Here is a 13262-nt window from a genome sequence, read left to right on the forward strand (position 1 = left end):
ATATCCAATCCAACTTTTGTGGGGGGGGGGGTTGTTTGAGAGTGAATGAGAGAGGGAAGGGGTAGGAGAGATAGTCCAATCCAACTTCTGTCTGTGTGTGTGTGTGTGTGTGTTTGAGAGAGGGGGAGGAAGGGAGAGAGGGAGAAAGGAGGGGAAGGAGAAGAAAAAGAAAAAGAAAGAAGGAGCAAAGGAGAAAAACAAATGCTGTCGCTTTAAATTGGAACTGAGGATGCCTGGCTGTGGAATTCTGGGAGTTGAAGTCCACAAGTCTAAAAATATTTCAAACTCAGCACTGTGTCAGTGCCTCACTGATGAGAATGGATGAAAATGTGATACCATTTCAATATACAATGTTAATAGTTCACAGATTGAAGGATGTATTTTTGGGGGGGGGAATAGTGATATGACACATCACCATAATATGTTGCTAGCAGTTATGAAAAACCAGTTATCTGCACAATTTCCAAACTGTAGAAAATATTTTTAAGAAAATAATATAATAACCACAATAAGGCAAAGTTTGAAATACCCAGGTAATATAGAACACAGGTAATCAGAATGAAGTTGTGTAATTGGAGGCATAATTATTTTATTACTAGCTTTAGAAAATAAATCAAACAAAATGAAGAGTGCAAACTTCTGTAAGGATTGCCTCTCTTTCCAGCTTAAGAAAATGAAGATTCTTGAATTGAAGTATTTCAAAAGGAAGCTTTTATTAAGCCAAAGTGAAAACATTAAGTTCAAAGCAACGTCTGAATCCCCTTAGGCAAGGCAAGTAGAATTAAAGCAGTAGAGACCCCTCCCATTTATCAGAATGCAGATTTTAGCCAATACACAAGTGCAAAAGTGGTTCTTTTACCAGCTGCCCTGAGAACCGGTTAAGCATACATTCCCATGGTTATCTTCCATTAGACATTAAAGTGAAACATCCCACATGGTCATCATAAACATTCCCCAAAAGGTGAGGAGATCTCAAGGTGCTTCAGCGCAAGGAAACCAGTTGTAAAATATCAGTTGTCACAGGCACTGTGCAAGTTAATATTTTAAATTTCTAATTAATTAATATTTCAAATTTCTATTGGTTCTGCCAAACTGGAATTCTGAATTAGCCTGGCTTTTTTATTTTTTTATTTTTTCAAAACTTATTCAAGGACTCTTTTATATAGCACCATCTATTTATCTCTCTGGTTTCTTCTGCTCTGCCTAAACGTTTCTACTTGATTTGCTATTCTCATATCTAGTAATAATTCAAGAACTCTGGTAGCTTTCTTCCTCCCAATTTACATCACATAAAAGCAGAGTATTTTTTAATTGGCATAAAAAATAGAGGCATAATTTTTCATTCCTCTTTTGAAATCCCCAGAAAAGGATATAATTAGATAGTATAGTAATAGTAATAAAGTGTGAATATGTGATAAGAATCTTCAAGAAATAATAATTTAGTATTAGTGCTATACTGCTAATCATGATTTTCCCTATTTATTTATTGCAAAATTCTTAAATCAGTCAGTCTCTTAATTAGACAGAATGGCCAAACAGATGCCACCAAAATTTAAGTTCATCCTAAATAGTTTGTTTAAAGGGTTTGCTTTCCCTTATTTTGGTAGGAAACCAAAACTCATACATTTTCTATAGAATTTTACATAAATAGATCATAAAATACAAAGATAGGAAAAGTTGTGCTGTTAAGTTTGCAGTTAGCATTTGACAGGGTATTGAGCACCACAAACATCCTGGGGATACATTACTCCTATAGACAGGGTTCTGTTTTGGCAAGAAATCTGTAGGATCATTGTTTTATTCATTATTATATGGGTATTTTCAGTTCTGTCACTTTTTTCATATATTACTTGACTTAGAATAGCAGAAAACATTTTCAACAACCAAAAACAAAGAATCTGTCACCCTTGACTAATACATATACAAAAGAGTAAGTTTTCAACCTGGAGTTGCTCTTGACATTGGGCCTTACATTATGGGTAGCTCTAATTCTAAGAGCCACAAAAAGAGGTATTGGGAACTATCATATTTGTTTTCAGACTAATTCTAGGTGCTGCATAATGCCATATTTTCTGACAAAAAGAGAATATTCAAGAATACTGAAGGATATATCATTTAAGACAGTTATAAAAAGAATACTCATGAATTAAAAATATTCAAGAATACAATACAATACAATACAATAATAGAGTTGGAAGGGACCTTGGAGGTCTTCTAGTCCAACCCCCTGCCTAGGCAGGAAACCCTATACCATTTCAGAAAAATAGCTATCCAACATCTTCTTAAAGACTTCCAGTGTTGGGGCATTCACAACTCCTGGAGGCAAGCTGTTCCACTGATTAATTGTTCTAACTGTCAGGAAATTTCTCCTCAGTTCTAAGTTGCTTCTCTCCTTGATTAGTTTCCACTACAAATATGCAATAAGTTAAAAAAAAGACTTTATGAAATATTCTGCCAGTTGGGGAACTCCCAAAAATTGGGGTTGGCTGACATCTGCCCATTAGCAAAGAAACCAACTCCACAGGAAGGCTAAATCTACTTTTATTAAGAACAGCTATAACAAAATCTTGCAAGTCTGGTTAACATTTTCCTTCATTCTGTTCTTATAATTTAGTGTACAGAAGAGTATGAATCTTTTATGAATATTATCTTTCTAATGTGGACTTAAAATATATTTGCCCTTTGTTGTACTGGCAATGCAGACAGTATAATACCATCAAGCTCATTTTCCTTACTCTAAATAGTGGACCCCCTTCAAAACTAACAAATATGCAGCAACAGCCTCCTATTTACATCTAATTGACTATCTTCATATGGGTTTTGACTAGCTTATATGGACTCTGAACTCTGAGCATATTTGATTTTCACACCTGTCTCATTTTGCTGGATTTTACCAAAGACAAGGATAAATCTATTACATCTTGGAATGTTCTCACACATAGCAAGTGTGAGACCATCAAGGTTCAAAGTTGAAAAACCATGCCAAAATGAGACTATCGATCTCGAGGAGTCTTTCTTCATATCTAATGGAAAAGAGACAGTGGTGGGATTCAGCTGGTTTGCACCTGTTCAATCGAACCAGTAGTTACCTTTGTGTGCAGTTCGGTAAACTGGCTGGATGACCATGTCCGCAGGTCACCTCTTCCCTCCCAGCCACTCTTCGCCTCACCCAGCCTCTCCTGATGCCATTTTAGCATCTCAGCACTCCTCTAACTGTCCCCCCATCCCCCTCCAAGCAAGCAATGTTGGTGCAAGCAAAATCCCAAGGCAGCTCTGATAAGGAGGTAGGGCCTGGAGCTACTAAACAGACAGCCAAACTAAGTGCCTGAAAGACCCCATCCCTCATCCAACATGGAGAGAGGGATGAATGGGTGACTGGGCTTGTGGCTGACAGTTGGCTTCCAGTGCCAGAGAGAGCGTGGAAGGGAAGGAGCCAGGCTGCCACTGCCTTTCATTGGGGTGCGTACAGCAAGATGGGGCTCCTCTTTCTGTCTCTTCTCCCCTTGCCAAGCATAGCAGGGCTTCCTGCCTCTCACTTATCAATGCAATTTGGGGGTGGCAGGTGGGGAAGGGTGAGGTGGGGGAGAAATGATATTACCAACTCCTGGGCCAACTGGCTTCTTCCTGGCAGCTCTTTCTCTGTCTTTCAGCATCAGCTGTCAAAGATGAGGTTTTTGTGGGCAGAAGAGCTTGCCCCACCCACCACCGCCCAGATGCCCTCGCTTCCCCCAAGCATTTCTTTGCCTACCTGATATCCAGCTCCATCATGTTTCTCGCCATCGTAACACAAAAGTTTGTGGAACTAAAAAAAAGTTCAATCAATCAATCAATTTCCAACTTCTTGCAGGAAAAAAGATCTTTGCAAAGTTGGAATTGATTGATTGAACTTTTCTTTAGTTCCATAAACTTGTTTCCCTGCACACAACATTGAGAAACATGAAGGAGAAATGTGACAGAGCTGGAAATCAGGTAGGCAAAGAAATACTTGGTGGAAGCAAGAGCATATAGATGCCAGGCGCTGAAACGGGCTCATCCCTCTCCAGTTGCCCAGGCCCGCTGAAGGGAAAGTGCCAGCATCTACCGGCACTTAAATGTGGCAGTATTCCAGCTCTGGTTGGGAAGGGGCAGCTGGCATGGCTGCTGCAGACAGGATGAGGTGAGAAACGCAGTGGAGAAATGCGATGGTTGGAAATCAGGTAGGCAAAGAAATGCTTCAGGGAAGCTAAGGCATTTGGGTGGTGGTGGGTGGGACAAGCTCCATGCGGGGCTCCAATGGAAAAATTGGCAATGGAACAGCCAGCACAAGAGAAGGAGGCTGCTTTCCCTGATCCTCTTCCTTCCCTCATGCCGGCCATGCCATTTCTCCATTGTAGTGCAGTGAAATGGCAAACACTTTTCATACCAAGAATGAAAGTTTCTGGGTCCCTGACTCTCTGCAGAAGAGAATGGGTGCCTAAACCTGCACGATATTATAGCACACAGGAGCATCTGTTCTCGGCATGAAAAACATTTCCAAGCCAACTCTCTTCTCCTCTCCCTTCCTCAAAGGCAAAGAAACAGCAGCAGAGAGGAGACAGATGTTTGCAAGGTAAGTGAGTCCTTGTGGCAGGAAGGAAGAGAGTGGGTTGGGGAGGCCTTGAGGGCCTGTTCTATCACTAGGGTTCCCCTATGGCCTTCCCCACCTTGAGATACCTCATGGGCATATTGATATTCTTGAATTGTGAGCTCTTATGAAAGTACCCCATCCTTGTGTGTTGCAAACAACTATTTCCAGTGGGGAAAACAGGACAAAGCAAGTAGGGGAAAATATTTTTCTTTGCTATATTTCCAGTCTGAATGAGAACATTGCAGAGTCTCTACAGGAGAGCCCTTTTAAGGATTATGAGTAGTACGTAATACATATTGTTTTTACTATTAGGTTTAACCCCACCCCTTGGTGACATCACTTCCACTCTCTCCTCCCTCGGAGGACTGTGACATCATAACCCTCCACCTCCTCTGCCTGACCCACAACCTCTTTTACTGGAAGTAGTGTGATGTCATCTTCCTCTGCCCTTTATGTCCCCAACCCTTTTCACCAGAAGTACTGTAAAGCCATTCCAGTTCACCCCGCCTTACCCATAATCCTTTCCCCGGTAGTACAGTGACATCACCGCAAACTGGCCCACCCTTGGAACCACATGGCCTTTCACCAGGAAGTTTTGTAACAGCATGCATTCTGCTCTGCCCTGTCCCACAAGGCCTATCATCCGGAAGTACTGTAGTGTATTGATTATTTACCAGAGAGCATTCTCATTGGTCTGTATTTGTAGAGGCAGTGATTGGTAGCAGCAGCCTATGACGTTGCAGTTTTGCCTCAGAACAGCTTCCCATCGGCCAAATCAAAAGAATGATGGCTAGAGCACAAGGATGCCTAATACTAAAAAAACAGAGGCTTTTCTTTTCAGGTGGCTGCTGGCTTGAGCAGCAGGAGTACCCAAAATTAATTAAAAAGTCTGTTTACACACATGAGGAGTAAAGACTTTACCAATCTAAAGTAAGCAGACTCTGTCCCTGTTCCGGTATCTGTATCCTGTTGTAATGCAAGGAATTTGGGCACCACCTTTTCTTTGTTCTAGGATGTTTTACATTGCAGATGTAAAAATAAAATACTATTTTGCAAAAGCCCTTTTTGTATGCATGGTTTGCTTTTCTGAAATGGCTCAGGAGGTAGTGTTAAAAGTCTGGAAAAAATAAAATTAAGAGTGGGAATGGGCATGTAAGGTGTGGGGATCATCACATCGACTAGCACTAATGCATCAAATACAGATTCAGACAAAGAGGCACATAACAGGATAAAACAATAAATGATTGAGTTTGAGGGGCGACTGAGGGGGTTACATTTGGTAAACGTAAAAATATAAAATATAAAAATATAAATATGGGACTTATGTGTGTTGGGGCATGTTCCAGTGGTTAGCATCTGGGCACGTGCTGTACAGGCATGTGAGAGAGCATGCGTGTGATGAGTGTGATCACGTGTGTGACAGGCATGCTTAGGGCATGTTCAGGCCTGTCCCAGGCATGGTCTGCTTTTCAAGGCCTGATAAAAAGGATCTCTGCAGATGGATGCCAATTCAGCCATTTAAAAAATAGCCCACATTTAATAATAACATGGGCCCTTGTGACGGAAACAATAAAAAGGTTATAGACCCTTCTACATCATGGCCACAGTTAAGACCTGTTTTGACAGATTGTCAGAAAATATGCTGTATTATGTTTGACAAAGATATGCTTTACTTCAGACCGATTTTATTTGGATGTCGTTTACTGGGTTGTAATGTATGTGATGCAATACAACAGGAAGATGTGGCCAACCTCGACAGGTCTTACCAGGCGTCCTGGGTAATGAGTAAGAGATGTTCTTTTTTTTAAGGTTGTCTTTAGGATAAGAAGCTTTAATTTCCATTTTACATATGGAGAACGGAGGCTAACAGACAGTTAACAAACAACAATCATCTGATGATTCCGCTGCTGAAGTGCAAAAATAAATTCCAACTTTCTACTTTATCTGGTGCTACCACTTTTCTTCAAATGAGTGTCCTATGTTTAAAACAAAACATATTTACTCTGAAATAAATGTGTGTCCAATAGACTTTAATGCCAATAGGACTGCAGCTGAAATTTATTTACAATCCCATGCAAAATTCATTACTTTTAAATTGACTTATGAGTCCCCTAAAATATTATTGTATTGGAAATTAGGAACATTTATAAATTGATATTTGTAGCAACAGTTTTTATGTTTTGTTTTGTTTTTTGAGTATTTTTTATTGTTTTCCAAGGAACCGGCCTGAGTAAGTAAACCCCTGTTATTGTCAGGCTTGGAAGTCATCTTTGTATACTGCCTCAAGACTGCCATATATCCAAACATATTATACTGTGGGAAACTGGGTGGTGGTGGTGGTGGTGGTGTATGGATCATGGAAGATATATAGCCAAAATAACATTCCTTCTCAGAAAGTCAAGGTCGTCTTGTCCCTGCACCTAGACAGATGTGGATGGGAGGAATTTTCCTTCATGACAATGACTGACTGAATCATGTGATGAACTCATTGGGGCAGGATCTTGAACTTTCAACTGGGTGGGGAAAATCTGGAAGCTTTCAGATTCAGATTTTTCCAGGTGTGCCAACATAAATTAGAACTTTGAGGAATCCCTAGCCTCGGACACTTATTGGATTGAGGATGGTATTTGGAACCCTAACAATTATATATTCAAATGGGTAAATACAAGATGATACTGTTATCACCATGAATTAATACATTTTCCAGGTTCTGTTCCAGGTTATAGCCAAAACACCTGTTTTGACCTAGGCTTCCTTAAAAAGCATGAAGCATAGTCTTGGTCCCAGCAAAACCTCTTTTATTTACATGACTGAATTCCTTTCAGTCACAGTCAGCAAGTTTTGGCAAACAGTTTTTCAGAGGAATATTTATCAACACAAACCTTATCTCACTTGGAGAGCTGCCAGATAACTAGTTTCTAAATGCAGGGCAAATCAACACATGGCACAGATTCTTATAATCACAAATAGAACTTTCCACTCTTAAAATGACTGCAAAAGCCCACCCCCATTTGTTCCTCTTTTGTGGGGATGTAGTTGATGCAGAAAGTGAACCTAGCAAAGAAGACAGATCACCGAATGGTGTTGGTTCAGTTTCTGGACAGTCTGCAGGAATTCCAGGCTTTGTGGTCCATCCAGACTTCAATTTGATGTCGGGCCCCCTCCAAATAATGTCTCCAGGCTTCAAATGCTGTCTTAATGGCCAGCAGCTCCTTCTCCCATATGATGTAGTTGTGCTCAGAAGAGTTGAGCTTCTGCGAATAATATGCACAATGGAAGTTGGTAACAGCAGATGCATGAGCCTGGAGTAACAGCGCTCCGACAGCAACATCCGATGCATCTGCTTCCATTACAAATGGACAGTGAGGCTCAGGATGTTTCAAGATGGGCTCCTTCATGAATGCCTCCTTCAAGGCCTGGAATACCTTTTCCTTGGGAGTATTCCACCAAAATGGGACCTTTGGCAACAGGTTGCCAACTGCGCAAAGACTCAACCTTGCTCAACTCCATTGCAATGCCCTCAGGAGAGATATGATGCCCCAGGAACTTGATGGTGGACTGAAAAAATTGGCATTTTTCCAATTTCGCATACAAGCAGTTCTCCAGGAGCCATTGCAGGACCAGATGTAGGTGATGTTGGCGGCTCTCCCGGGAGGCAGAGTAGTTCAAAATGTCTTCCAGGTAAATCATGACAAACTGATCCAAGAGGTCCCAGAAGATGTCAGTCATAAAATGTTGGAAGATGGCAGGGGCATTGGTCAATCCAAATGGCATGACAGTATACTCAAAATGACCATGCCTGGTACCGAACACCTTCTTCCATTCATCCCCGGGCCGAATCCGAACTACATTATAAACTCTGCAGAGGTCCAATTTGGTGAAAATGGTAGCCTTCCAGAGTTGTTCCCACAGTCAGGAATAAGGGGCAGATGATACCAATTGCACACCATGATAGCATTTAATTTGTGGTAGTCACTACAAAGCCTCAAGTCCTCTGTCTTCTTTTCCATGAACAAGAAAAACAAGACCAGGGCAGACAGTGACGATGATGAAAGCCAGATAAAAACCCGAGCCAGATTTTTGTCCAGGAAATCCCACAACACAACCAACTCAGGATCCGACATTGTACAAGCACCCCACTGGGAGCAGCACATCTAGAATCAAATTAATGGGGCAGTCGTATGGCCGGTGTGGAGGTAATTGGTCCACCTCCTGCTCGCTGAAGACATCCATGAAGTCTGCTAGGTCAGAAGGCAAGGACACATCGGGTGGACTCAGCAACTGGCCTATACTGACTTGGTGGGTGTGGTCAACGCATTGCAAGTGATGAGGTTCTTGGACCAGTAGATTTGCGAATCATGCGTCTGGAGCCAAGCCAAGCCCAAGACCATGGGGAAATGCAGGCCAGAGGTAATATAAAACTGGATGGTTTTCTCATGAGAGCAGATGGTCAGGCACAAGGGTTGCATGGCGGTCTTAATAGGCCCAGACAAAAACACCTGGCCATCAATGGTCTCCATGAGCAGAGGAGGATCCACTGGACAATGAGGGACTGCATATTTGGCTGCAAATGCCATGTCCATAAAGTTTGTTGTGGCTCTGGAATCAATCAGGGAGTGTGCCCCTGTAGACTACTGGACAGGAATACTCATGCCGACACGATTAAGTGCTTGCAGGGGGGAGGGTCCAGGATCCACGTCCATTGGGCATGCCTTAGGGTGTTTCCCAAGATGGTTTTCCGTGGGTATGGGGCAAACCCAGGAGCCAATGCCCCTCATCACCTCTTGGCAAGAGGCAGCCATGTGCCAAGGTTCCCCACAATAGAAACACAACCCCCCTGAGTGCCATCTATTTTTTTCAGCCGCTGACCAGCGAGGTCTGGCTGCATCTAATTCCATGAGCTCCTCCCATGGAGCCGGAGTCGTATGCACATCCGGTATCACCCGGGACTCCTGGGAGGCATGGTGACTTCCCCATCTCTGCAACCAGCCATCGATCCTAAGGCAAAGATGGACCAGTATGTTGAGGTTTGGAGGAATATTGATCCAGACCAGCTCATCTTGCAACTCCTCTGACAACCCAACCTGGAACGCATCTATGAGGGCAGGCCGAATCCTGGCTAAGCAGCCTAAACTCACTGATATATTCCTTCAGAGGGCGCCGGCCCTGCTTCAGGGTCTTCAGACATCGGGTACCAGTCTGCGTCTTGATAGGGTCCTCATACATCAGTCTGAGATGGTCACAAAGCCCCCTGAAATCATCCAACAAAGGACTACCCTGAACCAGCAGGGGCATGGTCCAGTGAGCCACAGAGCCAGAGAGAAGGCTAATCATAAACCCCACTTTAGCCCGGTCAGTGGAAAAGTCTTCAGCTCTCAGGCTGATAAAGAGCTGGCATTGTCCCAAGAAAGCTGGAAACATGGCTTGGTTGCCATCGAACTTATCAGGCACAGCTACCGGGCATTTCCTCAGGGGGGATGGAGCAGCATGAGCTTGGAGCTGAGGCACCTGGGCTGCCAGCAGAGACACCTGTTGAGTGAGGTGAGCATTCTCTGCACGAAGCTGCTCCATCTTAATAGAGGTTTGTTTTTAAAAGGCCGGACAAAATAAACTGTTCTGACCAAGCTTCTTTTAAAAGCATGAATCAGAGTCTTGGTCCCGGCAAAACTATTTTATTTACACAACTGTGAATTCTTTTCATTTACAATCAGCAAGGTTTGGCAAACAATCTTTCAGAGGAATATTTATCAACATGAATCTTATCTATCAGTTAACTAATTTCCAAATGCAGGGCAAGGTAACACTTGGCATACAGTCTGTTATAGTCACAAACAGAAATTTCCACTCTTTAAATGACCAAAGGAACAAATTGTTTCCTGCAAAAGCCCACTCCCCATTTGCTCTTCTTTTGTTTCCTATGGGAGGGGCCAATCACCTCCAAGGTGTGGATTTACTCTCAAGTCGACCCTGCTTTTTTAGTTGTTCTTGTCTTCTGGCAGCTCTGCGCATCTGCACACTGTTCCAGCTGCTCCTCTGCCTCACTGCTGTCTAGCTGCCTCTCTGCCTCCAATGCAGAGCCCTTGTCTGAGCTTTCCTCAGCCCCCAGGACAGGCTCAAGTTCCTCCCCAACCTCCTCACTATCTGACTCTGCTGCCAGCTCTGCTAGCTGCCGATGGGCCACAATAACACCAGTGCCTCCTTAATAACAAACATCTCAACCGATGAAGAGTGTGCAGAGGGCAGTGGAGGTAAATGAAGCTAAATTTCTTTTTTACTATACCTATTGATGATAATTTTATATAATAAGTGTTGTGTCCGGGCAGATGACGTCAGGGAGTTTCCCCTGACAGCCGGCATCTGCACTAGCAACAGCCAGGTCGCGTCTGATTGGCTAAGACGCGACCTGGCTGAGAGCGGGGAAACTCTGGCTTGGGATTGGCTGGGTCGTCTGGCAGCTTCGTATAAATAGCTGTCAGACGATCCTTGCATTGATTCTCTCCTGTATTTAACTGTGAACTGCTTGTTAATAAAGTTGGTTGAATTCTCCTCACGACTCGGCTCGCCTTTCGTTCGTATTTAACACTGGCGACGAAGGTGGGATCCAGCCACTAACCCACCGAATCCACCGAGCGTGTCTTCTTGTCACCAGCGCACCGGCGATCTGTTTCCTGGCCGGCTTAGCCCGTTCCTGAGGAGATCATGTCGGCAATGCCAACTTTTGTGCCTTTTGGCTGCGACGGCGAGACGTGGGAAGCGTTCATGGAGCGCTTCGAGTGTTACCTCATAGCCAACGGTCGTCGCGACGTTCCAGACGACGAGAAGTGCAGTTTCTTCTTGAGCTGTTGCGGCACACCAATGTTTAGCGCCGCTCGCTCAATAGCCGCCCCACAGCCCGTTCATTCTCTGGACTGGGCGACACTAACCGAACGCCTTCAGCGCCACTACGCCCCCACTCCATCCTGGGTGGCGAGGCACTATGCTTTCCGGCGCTGTGTACAGAAGCCGGAGGAGTCGGTGAGCCAATTCCTCCAGTCGCTTCGCACCGCGGCGATGAGGTGCGAGTTTGCCGACCTCGATCGCAACCTGACGGAACAGTTCGTCAGCGGCGTAAAAGACCTGCGCCTTCGCCGGCGGCTCTTGTCACAGGCGGACATCACGCTGACTGGGGCCATCGAGCAAGCAAGGGCGGCTGAACTCTCCGACGAGTCAATGGCGGAGATGTTCAATCTGCCGCCCCCGCCAGGCCGCACTTGCTTGGTGGACGAACTAGTTCCCTTGCCAAGCGACTATCCTGAGGAGGGAGCGGTGGCACGCATCGGCCAGTCCGCCAGAAGACGCGCTCCTTAGCGAGCCCGGGAAGCTGTGCCCGCTTGCCTTGGCTGTGGAGGCAACCACGACCGCTCGGGTTGCCCCTTTAAAAACGCAGTTTGCCGCCGCTGCCTGAAGAAGGGACATTTGGCTCAGGTCTGCCGAGCGCAGTTCCCTTTGCCACAGCGAGCAGAGGACGTCCCGACCACAGCCGCCGTTAAACAGCGACCTGGAGGCCGTGCTGGACGACAGCAGCAGCAGCAGCAGCAGCAGCAGCAGCCTTCGCGCGGAGGCTGCTACGCCGTGGACGCCGACTTCCACGCCAACCCCGCAGAGTTGGCCTTCCACACGGGTGCAGGTGCGGAGCGCATCAAGGCGTCGCTCCTCATAGAGGGCTCCCCCTGCACCATGGAGGTGGACTCGGGGTCGTCCCGATCCCTTTTGTCGTGGACAGAGTTCTCCCGCCTCTGTCCAGGCATCTCAAAGACCCAGTTGGCCCCTCCAGACGCAACCCTACGGGACTACCAGGGGACTCTAATTCCTACCCTGGGTTGTCACCTGGTGCGGGTGGAATACGGGGACTATTCGGGATGCCTTCCTCTACTAGTAGTAGAAAAGCCTTTGCCGGCCCTCCTGGGCCTTGACTGGTTCCCGGCACTTGGCCTATCAGTGCACGGGATTAGACAAGTGGTGGCCACGCCTCCCGACATGGCCGACGTCCTTGCCAGATTTTCTGATGTGTTTGATGGGCAGCTGGGGGCGTATAAGGGCACGCCCATCTCCTTGAACCTAGATCCCCAGGTTGCCCCCATTAGGCTGAAGGCCCGTAGGGTGCCTTTCGCTTTGAGGGCAAAGGTTGATGCGGAGCTCGACAAGCTCGTCGCGCAGGGAGTCTTGGAGCCGGTGGATTACTCCAAGTGGGAGACCCCTTTGGTCATCCCAGTTAAGGCGGATGGGTCCATTCGCCTCTGCGCCGACTTCAAATCCACCATCAACCTTGCCCTCCAAGCGAACCCCTATCCAGTTCCGGTAGTGCAGCACTTGCTCCACTCTTTGGGACAGGGCTGCATCTTTGCGAAGCTGGATATGGCGCAGGCCTACCAGCAGCTCCCGGTGGATGACGAGGCGGCGGCTGCGCAGACCATCGTCACCCACCGTGGAGCTTTCCGTTGCCGCCGTCTGCAATTCGGCGTTTCCGTAGCCCCGGGGATCTTCCAGAGCCTCATGGAGCGGCTGCTCCATGGGCTCCCTGGCGTGGTTCCGTATTTCGATGACGTCCTGATCGCCGCTAGCAGCCGATCGGGCCTCATCGAAGTACTGGTGAAGGTCCTCGAGCGTTTCAGGGGCT

The sequence above is a fragment of the Natrix helvetica genome, assembly GCF_964273705.1.
Source record: "Natrix helvetica genome assembly, chromosome: 4".
In the NCBI taxonomy this organism is placed as follows: domain Eukaryota; kingdom Metazoa; phylum Chordata; class Lepidosauria; order Squamata; family Natricidae; genus Natrix; species Natrix helvetica.